Genomic DNA, 13195 nt, shown 5'->3' on the forward strand with positions numbered 1-13195 from the left:
CTTTTATTTATTTGATTTCATCATATTGCTCATTAATATATATTATTCAACCATCTCAACTCAATTTGAGTACTGGCTTGTTTGAAACATTCTGTATATGTAGGCTACCTAATGTACTCATAGATTTTTCCTTGACCTTTTCCATCTCCTTTTGTATCCATGGAGATTTTCAGTCAACCAGGACTTAGTTATCTCAAAGGTGCTCTTTCAAAAGGCAACTGGAAACAGGGAAAAATTAATCCAGTTGCATTTTGAAAAAGAACCTTTGAGGTCTTCCTTTGTGTCTTTTTTGTTTTCAAATTTTTAATAAACTTTTTATACAGATATGCTAGCGTTTTTGTTGTCAACTATTTTTACCTGTCATTGGAATAGTTTGCACTTGTTCTTTGGTTTCTCCTGTTTTAAGAACTGCAAGATGAATATTTCTCATTAAAATCAGCTTTTTTAAAGTTCACCATATGTAATGATTATGCTCATCTTCAGTTTCCATTACCCCATTACATTATCTCTTTATCTCATTCCAGCTTCTAATGTTTTCATGCTTTCCTCCTATGAAGGAAAAAGTTATCAGTGAAACTAGTCAAGATTTTTCTAGAATAGGTATGCTTGGTTACCAAGCAAACTTGGTAAGTTTGCTTCTTACCAGATGTCAGGCTAATTAAAGTTCCCTGTCATTACTATCTTCTACCTTTTAGAAAGATAGGCTGTGTTCAATGGTGGGATTCAAGTAATTTAACAACAGGCCCCTTCCCTCCCAGCCACTACTCTTGCCACACCAGGCCTCAACGTATCTATAGTTCTGTAAAAATGTTGTTCACCTTTTTTCGACTTTATTATCTGCATCTACATACTATAGATGTACTTTCATAGACCACTGAAAGGAGGAAATGGCTCACATGCTTTGCCGAAAAGTTGATAGGCAGGTCAGAAAACAGGTGTTTGAGGGGCTGCCACAAAAAATGGAGGGCAATATATTTTCCAAAGAAGCAGAAGGCAAAACAAGAAAAAAAAGATGGAAACTGAACCAAGAGAGAAGCAGTCTAAAACTAAGGAGAAACTTCCTGACATTGAGAACAATTAACCAATTAACCAGTGGAACTGCTTGTCTCCAGAAGTTCTGGGTGCTCGGTCACTGGAAGTTTTTCAGAAACTCAGAGCTCTGGGAAGAGTATCGAAATTCCATAGCTGTCCTGGAGGGACGGCAAAGAAAGAAGGCACTGGCCGGCGCAAACAACGAAGTTTCAAATTCCCTGCAGCACCGCACCCAGCCTTCGACCCAACGGCAAGGAAAGGCAACCATTAGGAACTGCCAAAGTCGGGACGGCCACACAAGAAGATTTATTTATTTATTTTATTTATTTTATTTTATTTGATTTTTATACCGCCCTTCTCCCGAAGGACTCAGGGCGGTGTACAGGCAAGATAAAACCAGCAATACAAATATACAAGTTAAAATATCATTTAAAAAACTTATTTAAAATTAGCCTGAAATTAAATTACCATAAACTAAAAACCCCGTTTAAAAATTAATAAAATTTCCCATTAAAAATCCAATTTAGGCCAGCCCCGCGCGAATAAAGAGATGTGTCTTTAGTTCACGACGGAATGTCCGAAGGTCAGGTATTTGACGTAGACCTGGGGAAGCCTGCTCCAGAGTGGGAGCCCCACAGAGAAGGCCCCTTCCTGGGGCCGCCAGCCGACATTGTTTGGCGGACGGCACCCTGAGAAGTCCCTCTATGGGAGCGACGGTCGGTGGGAGGCATGTGGTAACAGCAGGCGGTCCCGTAAGTACCCAGGTCCTAAGCCATGGAGCGCTTTAAAGGTCAGAACCAACACCTTAAAGTGCACTCGAAGGCCACAGGCAGCCAGTGCAGTCTGCGCAGGAGCGGTGTTACATGGGAGCCACGAGTAGCTCCTCTATCACCCGCAGCTGCATCCTGACCTACCTGGAGCCTCCGAGTGCACTTCAAGGGGAGCCCCATGTAGAGAGCATTACAGTAATCCAAGCGAGAGGTAACGAGCGCATGAGTGACTGTGCATAAGGCATCTCGATCAAGGAAGGGGCGCAACTGCCGAACCAGGCGAACCTGGTGGAAGGCCCTCCTGGAGACGGCCGTCAGATGATCTTCAAACGACAGCCGATCATCCAGGAGGACACCTAAGTTGCGCACCCTATCCTTTGGGGCCAATAATTCGCCCCCAACAGCCAGCTGCGGCTGCAGCTGACTGAATCGGGATGCCGGCATCCACAGCCACTCCGTCTTGGAGGGATTAAGCTTGAGCCTGTTTCTCCCCATCCAGACCCGTACGGCTTCCAAACACCGGGACAGCACTTCAACAACTTCATTGGGGTGGCCCGGGGTGGAAAAGTACAGCTGGGTATCATCAGCGTACTGCTGGTATCTCACCCCGAAACCACTGATGATCTCACCCAGCGGCTTCATGTAGATGTTGAACAGCAGGGGCGAGAGAATCGACCCCTGAGGGACCCCACAAGTGAGGCCCCTCGCGGTCGACCTCTGCCCCCCTGTCAACACCGTCTGCGACCGGTCGGAGAGATAGGAGGAGAACCACCGATATACGGTGCCTCCCACTCCCAATCCCCCCAACCGGTGCAGCAGGATACCATGGTCGATGGTATCGAACGCCGCTGAGAGGTCTAATAGGACCAGGGCAGAGGAATAACCCCTGTCCCTAGCCCTCCAGAGATCATCTACCAATGCGACCAAAGCTGTCTCCGTGCTGTATCCGGGTCGGAAGCCGGACTGGATTAAGATTAAGCAGGAGTGAAGATTTGAACAGAGTATTGTTACCGGGTGAGCGATTGGCCAACTCGCAGGTAAGAAGGGGAAAAAAAAACTTTTAAAGCTCAAGAGATTTTCCGGCTTGAAGTTAGTGGCTAATTGGCACGCGGAAACTTAAATGGAGAGGAAACAAACAACAAAGAAGATTTATAAGACAAAAGTCCTAAAAGAACTAACGTTCCATCTGCACTTAAAATTGGTTTTGGAAGAAAAAATAAATATTAAAAGGAGAAGAAAACTGAGAGAAAGCATCTTTTGTTAACAAAAGGATTAAATAGAGGAAGACAAAGGAATTGGTTTTGTGGATTAACAAGTGACATTTTGTTGCTGGGAGTTGTGGATTGGAGAGAAACATCGCTGGAAAGGGAAAAAACAATATTGCATTGTTTAGGCTATTAAGAGAAAGAGGAACACCGAAGGAGTACTTGTTTAAACAGCTGTGGCATAGCTTCAAAAGACTGGAAAGATCAAGATTGGAACTAGGACAACCTAGAAAAAAAAAAAACTGAACTGGCTTGCATTTGGAAATCGGAAAAAAAGTGGGGGGGGGAGAGAGACAATATTTTGGACTTGAATTTGGACTATATATAAGTTAAAATAAATAAATTTAAAAAGCCTTTCTCCTTATATTGAAAATATGGAGAGTTGGGAGGAATTATGGGAGATTCTTCAAATGGTGCGAGAATTCTTTAAAGGAAATAAACAAGCAGAGCTGTGGCTTAAAAATAAAAATAGAAATTATGAGGAAACAAGAGGAACCAAAATATAATGTTGAAAAAGAAATGAGTGAGGATAAAAATACAGATGACCATATTGAGATTGATAGTGAAAGAATAGAAATGGGGAGGGGGAAGAATACTTTGAAAAAGAAAGGGGAAAAAGAAAAGAAGAAAAGATTGGGGGGGAATTAAAAGAGCGAAAAAATAGATGATTACACTGGGATCAGCAGTGACAGAATAAAGAGAAGAGGAGGAAATGGAGAAAAATTAAGGGGGGAAATGAAAAAAGTAAAAGTTAGAGAAAGGTGGAAACGAAGATACAAGAAAGAGAAAGAAGAAGATAAAAGAACGGGAGAAAGAGAAAAATATTAAGGGGATTTTAGAGAGACTGAAAGAAAATGGTTAAAAGGAAGAAAAAATAAATAGTAGAAAAGAAATTAAAATAGTTGTAGAAACTCTTAGGAATGATGGAAATTAGAAGAAATATATAGAATATTATAAAAGAGTAGTTAAAAAAAGATTGAAATGAAGTGAATGAAGGGAGTAAAAAAGAAGGAATATATTATTTAATATAAAATGGAAAAGTAAATGAAATGTGGAAGATATAATGGGATATATGTTTTCTTTTTCTTTTTGTGTCTGAGAATACATGGAATGAGAGGGAATTATAGTTGATGGTAAGGAAATAAAATTTAAATATATAAAAGAATGGAAAAATTAATTGAAGTTAAGATATAAAATTGTAAAGAAGGTAAAAAAGAAGAAATACATTGTTTTTTAAAAAAAATAATAAATAGTCCAGCAGATGGAATGTGAAAGATACTATTGTTTATAAGTGAAAATGATTGTTATTAAGATGCAAAAGGAAATAAAATTGAAATGTTAGTAAATGATGTATAATATTGGAAGAGAATAGTAACTATTGAATTGTGAACAAAAACTCTAAGAAAATAAGAGGTGGAAGGTTATATTAATTGATTGTAAGATATAAATGGAATAAGATGAAGACAGTATTAATAACTAAAATATATGAGGGGAGGTTTAAGAAATATTCTCAATAAATGAAAAAATTGGGGTTGCCTGGACACCAGAAATATTGAAATGAAAATAAATACAGCAATGGAGTGAGATAAGAAGAAGGAGAGAGATGGAAAGGGAGAAGGAGGGAGAGAGAAAGAAGAAAGGGAAGAGGAGAGAAGGAAAGGGAGGATGAAAGAAGGAGGAAGAGGAGTGAGAAGGAGAAGAAAGGGAGGATGAAAGAAGGGAGGAAGAGGAGAGAAGAAGGAGGATGAAAGAAGGGAGGAAGAGGAGAGAAGAAAGGGAAGAGGAGAGGAGAGAAGAAAGGGAGGATGAAAGAAGGGAGGAAGAGGAGTGAGAAGGAGAAGAAAGGATTGCTGTGAAAAGGAAAAGATGAAATGGAAGAAAGGCAACTCTGAATATATTTGAATATATTAGGATAAAAATTGAAACAGTTAAAAAAAAGAATGAAAGAGAATACATTCTAATAAAAATGGAGAAATTAGAACTTGAGGGCGAAAGAAGATGTGACAATGATATGAACAAGGAAATATTAAGATATGAATAAAAATTATGAAAAAAGAATATTTTGGCAAAAACTGTAACTAAGTAAAATATATTCGAATATATTGAATTGTATAAGGTATGATACAGTGAATTCTCTGTTCGTAAACCATGTATATGTGTAGGGGGGGAAATTAAAAAATCAATAAAAACTTGTTTGAAAAAAAAAAGACTGGACAGCCATTTCTCTGAAATGGTAGAGGGTCCTCCCCTCTAAAGGTCCCTTCTAAGTGTTATTCTGTTATTCTGACATCTTTCCCAGGCCCCCAACTCAGATTTTGGCATCCTCAGTTTCTCTGCCTGAGCAGGGAATTAGACTATAAGACCTCCAAAGTCCCTTTCAACTCTCTTATTCTGTTATTCCTGAGCTAAATAGCTAAGACCCTCATTGGAATCCTATCTCTTTTGCTCCTTCTGGACTAATGAGTTAAAGAGCTGCCTCTAGAGATTCATTTTAATAAGATTTTTAGAAACCTGCAGTTCTTCATGTCTCCTTACCCTGAAGACCCAATTTCATTTGGAATTTAATCCCAAATTGATTGCCCTTTTGGCATTTCTTTTGATACTTCTCCAAATTGCACCCCCTAGAAGTCACCTTGCCTTCCCTCCCTCCCTCCCTCCCTCCCTCCCTCCCTCTCTCTCTCTCTCTCCCCCTCCCTCCCTCTCTCTCTCTCTCTCTCATACACACACACACACACACACACACACACACAATTTAAGCAACTTTTTAAAAAAATTTGCATTTATATCCCGCCCTTGTCCGAAGACTCAGGGCGGCTTACACTATGTTAGCAATAGTCTTCATCCATTTGTATATTATATACAAAGTCAACTTATTGCCCCCAACAATCTGGGTCCTCATTTTACCTACCGTATATACTCGAATATAAGCCGATCCGAGTATAAGCCGAGGTCCCCAATTTTACCCCAAAAAACTGGGGTAAACTGGGGACTCGAGTATAAGCCGAGGGAGGGAAATGAGGCAGCTACCGGTCAGGGAAAGCCTCCCTCCCTCAGCCGAGAAGGCTGGCGGCGCCCCGCCCGCCTCTCACTGCACCGGCAGGGCTTCCCCGCGCTAATGCAAAAGCCCGCCAAGTTTGCGCCATCCGGTATAATGTGAAAAAAAGAAGAAAAAAAAAACCTCGAGTATAAGCCGTATATACTCGAGTATAAGCCGAGGGGATGTTTTTCAGCACAAAAAACGTGCTGAAAAACTCGGCTTATACTCGAGTATATACGGTACCTTATAAAGGATGGAAGGCTGGGAGGGGGTTGGGAGATGAAAAGCTTTGGATGTGGTTATTTGGATTGGAAGGGAAAATTTTATTCTATGTTTGGTTTATGTATAACAATACCTTGTGATTGACCCGGGAAGCCGGGGGGGGGGGAGGGAGGGGGGGAGGGGTTTTTTTTTGTTTTTTTTTTGGGAGGGAGGGGGAAAAAGGGGGAAAAATGTTTTTGTTTTTTAAAACTCTTTCAATAAAAAAAAAAAAAGGATGGAAGGCTGAGTCAACCTTGGGCCTGGTGGGACTTGAACCTGCAGTAATTGCAAGCAGCTGTTTTAATAACAGACTGTCTTAGCAGTCTGAGCCACCAGAGGCCCTTTTTTCCCTTGTCTTCGAGGCTTTAGAATCATAGGCTAGCAGAAGACCTACCTTGGAGGTCTTATAGTTTAAACTTTTGCTCAAGGAAGAAGACCTCATACATACTTACGGGTTCACAGTTATTCCGCCTTTGGCAGGCAGCCTTCCCGGCCATACTGTTCCTCCTCCTGCCACCCCATGCTAGGTGGGAGGCCCTTGCAACGGCAGCAGAAGGTGAGCTCCAGAGCAGCAGTGGCACAAGGCGAGCTCCAGAGTGGCAGGGGAAGGCAGAAGGTGAGCTCTAGAGCAGTGGGACAAGGCAGCAGAGGCGGCGGAGGGCAAGCTCCAGAGTGGCAGTGGCGGCGGAAGGTGAGCTGCAGAGTAGTGGCGACAGTGCTTGGGTGGGCAGGTGTCCTGGGGCTACATGCACACACCACAGCAAAGCAGCATTCTTGGCCCCAGAGTGGCATCTCCCCCAAGGGCCGCCCACCCACCCGCTGGCTGGTTCAGCAGTGGCGCATCCCCCCCATGGGCTGGATGCGGAACCCAAGGCAGAGGGGAAGGTGAGTGGGCAGCAGTCACTCGGATGCTCCGTGGAAGGTGAGCGCACTAGGCCCAAAAGGTGAGCGAGCCTCGCCTTGTCCACCTGAGGTCCAAGTGCAGTGGGTCTCCCTCCCTTGGCATCGGCCTTACTTTCAGAGTTTCCATGCACTTCCGCTGGCCTGAACGCCCTGCCCTTCAGATCCCAATGGGGCCAGCGCACGGCTGCCCGCAAAAGTAAAACTGACAGCAGGTGGACCTTGTGAGAGACACTACACTAGGGCTTAGACTACATCCCCACTGTGGTGCACGTGTGCATTCCCAGGACATCTGCCTGCCCTCCCAGAATGCCACCACCACTGAGTGCTGGACCCATTGGGATCTGAAAGGCAGGGTGCTCAGGCCAGCGGAGGCATATGGAAAGTCTGGAGCTCTTCAAGGCCTTCAAGACAGATCAGGTCATCCAAGGCTTTGCTCCCCAGGAAGGGCTCTGTTGTGGAGGGCTGTGTGCCCAGACCAGGTGCTTTGTCTCGAGCCTCGAGAACCGATAGGAAGCAGAGGGAGAGAAGTGGTAGAAGGCTGAGAGAAATGGTAGGGGGCAGAGGGAGAGAAACAGATTGAGTCTATGTGAAGTGATAGGAGGTGAAGGGCAAGAGAAACAGGAGGCTTTGGAGACGAGCACCCTTCCCAGCCCCCCTTCCCTGAGGGGGCACCCGGCTATGCTAATGGTTCTGCTGCTGGAGCGGTCGGGAGAAGCCCAAGGTGGGCATTTGGGAATAGGCCAAGACAAGTGGGAGGCTGCCGTGCCGTAGGCCACAGCAAAGGCAAGCAAGGAGGCTGGGTCAGGTGGCCACGTGATCAAGATAAGGGAGCCAAAGAGCAGCTGCAGCTATGCTGCGGTGCCGGTGGGCTGCAAATTTTTTAACAACTACTTCCTGCCCTAATGACTCGCTTTGTGGACGTGACTGGGTGGGCGTGATACGGTACTCGTGTGGTACTCAGGCAGGACTTCCTGAGATCCTCCCTCACTCTCATTATTCAGATAATGTATAATGCACGTGAGGTATCTCAGGCTGAGGAACAGCATGTGGAGCCTAGTGCTGGAGCCGACTATCTAAGTCCTCCTCCAATCCACTGAGATACCTCATGTTCCCCTGAGATCCCCACAATTGCTTCCCTCAACCCATCTGCTGGGTCTCCACAGACTGGGCCTGCTTAGCTAGCATCTCAGATTCCACTTACTCCTTCCCACCCCATTTCCCATGGATTACTGACTTTTTTTTTTTTGCTATAAAGAGATAATTTTTACTGATATCTATTCTGTTAATATAACTAAATAAGCCATTATACACTTGAAGCATTGTGAAATACAATCTGATCAGAAAAAAGAAATTTAACAAGCCTAATGTACAATGCTTGATAGTAGCATTATAAAAAGACTTTTCCATGAAATGTTTAAATACTCATAATTTTAAAATCTGGCAATCTTATGTCAAAAATGGCTAAAATGATAAATAGCTCTGTGGTTCTGTAAAATTAAATAATAAAAAAGTCTTTTATTCAGATGTGGAAAGCTGTTTTCCTTACATCTCACATTCTTACAGCTTCACCTGTTTTTGAATAAAATACTTCGGCTTCTCTGTCAGTGGCTCAGCCTCTTCTGCATCTCTTCGAAAAGTAAGTACAGTAAAGCCATGGAAAATGAGGTAAGGAAGATGGATCAGGGCCAGGGACTCTCCATTTTGGCCTGTAACAGGCTGGGGGAGCCCTAGGAAGGCCTTGTAACAGGCCCTACATGCCAACAAACAGGCAAAGGAAGGCAAGTAGCTGGGCCATGTGAGAGGCTACAGGGAAAGCAGGCAAGCAAACGGCTGCTGGGACCACATGGGAGGCAGCTGGGCGAGAAGCGAAGGAAGACTCACCAGGCAGAGATCAGCTGGGCCACATGGTCAAGGCAAGCGAGAGAACCAGACAACAGCAGCAGCTATGCCTCAGGCTGACTCTAGGCAGCAGCCAAGGCAGGCGAGGAGAGATAAGGAGTGACTAGGAGGGGTGGGGTGGGCAGGGCCAGCCAGTGGTGGCATTTGCTGGTTCACTGAACTGAACAATTGGTACGCCCAACCAGAGCGAACCGGTAGCAGCCCATCTCTGCGCGGTGTGACTCTAAGGCACCAGCCAAGGCATGCAAGGCCTATAAGTAGTGGCAGGGTGGGGCAAGCCAGCAATTTAACAACCGGTTTGGCCAAAGTGTGTGAACCGGTTGTGTTCTGTCTCCTTCCCCACTTCGGAGCAACGAGCTGGCCTTCAGCCAGTGGATTCAAGGCTCTTATCAGTCCTGGCAGAGAAATCGCAGCTGCCTGCCAAAGTTCAAACAAATGACTCACAGAGTAAGACTTTCAGCTCTCTTTGAAACGGTTCAGCTAATTTTTGCTTCCTGTGGAATGAGAGCAGTCCCAAAGCTCCTGATATATCCTGTGGAGTGGGGCTCCTGCCCCACCCTTCCCTTTGATGACGCCGCCTCTCTAATCTTCTGAAGCACGGGTCGATCCAAGCTTGATTATTATTATTATCAGCTGGGTCTGAAGGCGTAGCCTGGGGAAGGGAGGAATCAGGGCATGACGGCCTCATTACGTCCTCTGAGTGGTCTGGTTCTGGCTTCTGGAGCTGGGCCAAAGGAATCAGTGCTCCCAAGGGTAAGCCTTACCAGCCCTTCCCCCCACTCTCGGAGTCACTTTCAGGCATGGGGCCAGGTTCGGGAGCTGGAGTCACAACAGGTTGAATCCCACCACTACCATGTTGCTTCTTAGAACAGGGGTCCCCAACCTTTTGGACCTGAAGGAACACCAAGTTCATAATTTTAATAGGAATCCAGCGCACCTCTTGCTGAAGCTCATGGACTCCACTCCAAGTGACAGGATGGGGTTCTTCAGGCACTCTTCCTTCTCTCTCTCTCTTTCTCTCTCTCCCTCTTTCTCTCTCTCTCTCCCCCACTCTTTCTCTCTCTCTCTCTCACCCACGCTCTCTCATTCTGATTCTCTCTCTCTCTCTCTCTCTCTCTCTCTGATTCTCTTTCATTCTGTCTCTCTCTGATTCTTCTCTGATTCTCTGATTCTCTGTCTCTTTCTCTTTCTATCTCATTCTGATTCTCACTCTCTCATTCTCTGTCTCTCTGTCTCTCATTCTCTCTCATTCTGATTCTCTCTCATTCTCTCCATCTTACTCTCTGATTCTCTCTCTCTCTCTGAATTAGCCACATAGAAAACACACAAGTATTTGCTTCTAAATTTTATCTAGGTTTTTTAAAACAGTAGTTTTGCTTGCATAATATAAACCATGGGCTCAGGGCAATAGTAAGCCTTAAATGACATGTCACAAGTAATATTTGTTAAAACACTAATATGAATATTCACCTTTTGTGAAATCATTTTTCTATTCTATTATCTTAAAGATTACTGTTTGGGACAATTTCTGGAATTGCTTTGGAGTTTTAACAGCCATTAAATGGTTGTTTTAAAGACAGTCGCACAAAGCAAGTCTGGGGATAGTTATGAAGTATTAAAACCGACATAAGCCATTTAATATATTCCCACCAATAATTAAGATAAACACAAACTTTGGCTAACACAGTCTGCATCATGATGTCCTGTGCTTGATGGTAGCTATTTTTTTTAAATTTAAAAATAAAGTGGATAGGGCTTTTCAGAAAGTAACATTAGTTTTTACAGATTGTTGTTTCCTATGTTATTAATCCATACTTGTCAGATCTCTAATGAACTCTTTCAAAGGAAGGAAAGCTATCTTCTTCTTTCTTGCATATGTGAAATTAATTTTCTGCATAGATGTATATATAAATTCACCAGGAATTCCTGTAATCATTTGAAAATAAATCAGCCCTAATCTTGTCTTCTAAAATATGAAAGGATTCATGTATTGGACTTCCACAGTGAGAGAAGGACTTTTATAGTGATGCTAATTTTTATTGTTTCTTCATTTTAATGTGAGCATTTTGAGATGTGATATTTTTGTCTTGCAGCTGAGTAATTAAAACGTGTTTCATACAAGTATATTACAAGACTTGCAAAGTTCTGTTTGGGAATAAGGTAGAATAAAATATGTCTCCTTGTTATCACTTAGAGTATACTAGTAAAGAACCCTACTGTTTTTGTTTTGTTTTGCTTCTTAAAGCCCCCTGCTGCTGTTGATTACACCTAGATCTGCTACTGATTGGAACTGTTAAAAGGCAAAGATAGTGTGGATGGTTGCTGAATCTTTTAATTGTAGCACTAATAAGATGTTTTCCCTGGGACATGATGGAACTGATCATATTAATAAATGTATAAAATGTCCATGAAAATTCCCTTTGCCTTCATATTTTGAAGGTGTGAATCTAGTGCTTTCAATCTTAATGTAACATGTCAGGTGCACGTTTAAAAAAAAATCACTTCTACTGAATATAGTTAACAGGGAATGCCATAGCAGGGGGAAGGAAAATCTTGCACAAAATATATTTTGTATCATAACATTTTAAAATTTGCAGTTTCTGTTAAAGAGAACTGTAGGAAAAAGAGTTAATCCTTGACTTATAGCCATTAATTTAACTACTGTTTGAAATTACAATACACTGAAAAAAGTGACTTATAAACTGGTCCTTGCACTTATTATTTTTGCAGGATCCAAATGGTCATGATCAAGATTCTGGTGGTAGCCAACTAGCATGTATTTACAATGACCTTAGGGTCATGCGATCATGCTTTGTGGCCTTCCAAGTCAGCTTCTGACACGCTGACTTCTAGGAAGCTGGATTTGCATAATAGCCACATAATTCACTTAACAACTGCAGTGATCCACTTAAAGCTATGGCAAAAATGCTTTTGCAAAATTGGGCATGACTCACTTATTCATATTGCTTAGCAATGGAAATTTTGGTTTCATCTGTGGTCATAAGCCAAGGATTATCTGTATATAGATATCTGTTCAAATTTCTCTGCTTTAAGAGCAGGTGCAAAAAATATCTGGAAAGCATTTATCTCCCACGTTATACCCATGTTTAGTGAAAGAACGTGCTGTTTCTATTTCAGACAAAGAAAGATTCAAAACTCAACATTTGATACGGATCTTCTACCTGTGTGCGTACGCACGCACGCGTGGCTTAGTGCCACGATGCTGAGGGTAGTGGTGGTGGAGGGGGAGGGGGACATCTCACTATAGCTAAGCTTGCTCCTATAAACCTGAACATTGGCAAGGTTTCCCACTATGTGTTTGGGCAGTTAAACTCAATTTGTCTGTTTTCTAATGTCATTCCCATCCCAAGCCACCTACTGACAATTTCTACAAATTAGTTATAATTATACAAAAATATGATAGATAAAAACAGTGTATTTTTATCATTTATCACCTAATATGGTTCACTAGCAGAATTTACAATTGCAATAGCTATTGACATCCCATTTGGCTAGCATTTTTCAACCTCAGAAACATGTACAGTATTACAAATAATTAGAAAATTCTGTGCTACTAAAAATCCTACAGTTACTCTTTATAAAAGTTTATTAATCAATTATATCAAATGTTAATGGTTAAATGGAATGCAGAATTGATTGATATGTGCCACCAGGTTAATGTCAATTTTTAGTGACTACTTAGATAAATTTTATCTAGGTAAGAGCTGACTTACCCAGTCCTTCAGGGTTACAACAGTACACATTTCATCTCTATAACTCAGTCCATCCATGTTGGTGCTGATTGGTGCTCTTTTCTTTCCATGTTTCCAACATTGAAATCTTGTCCAGATCATATTTGTTGTCCAGATATCATATCCAACACATCATATTTATGTCTAACAGTTTTTATTCTGAATAAGATTTCAGTTTATTTGTTCGATGATCAGTTTATTTTCTTAACAGTGATACTCTCAGCAGTTTTCTCCAGTACCAAAAGTAAAAAGCACCCATATTCTATTATCCTACTT

General features: G+C 42.4%; 1 protein-coding gene across 12 annotated transcripts in view; it reads left to right on the plus strand.

The window, feature by feature from the left end:
* The window catches only part of TBC1D5 (TBC1 domain family member 5), a 407351-nt gene that overhangs the window by 105322 nt on the left and 288834 nt on the right, over nt 1-13195 (plus strand). For 2 of the 12 annotated variants that reach the window (XM_058183249.1, XM_058183248.1), the window contains one exon: nt 8832-8904. The exons of the other annotated variants lie outside the window; for them this stretch is intronic. The gene's annotated coding sequence lies outside the window, so the exon portion shown is untranslated. The remainder of the gene's footprint in view (nt 1-8831; nt 8905-13195) is intronic. 12 annotated transcript variants of the gene reach the window in all.

This window comes from Ahaetulla prasina, chromosome 4 (genome assembly GCF_028640845.1).
Source record: "Ahaetulla prasina isolate Xishuangbanna chromosome 4, ASM2864084v1, whole genome shotgun sequence".
NCBI lineage: Eukaryota > Metazoa > Chordata > Lepidosauria > Squamata > Colubridae > Ahaetulla > Ahaetulla prasina.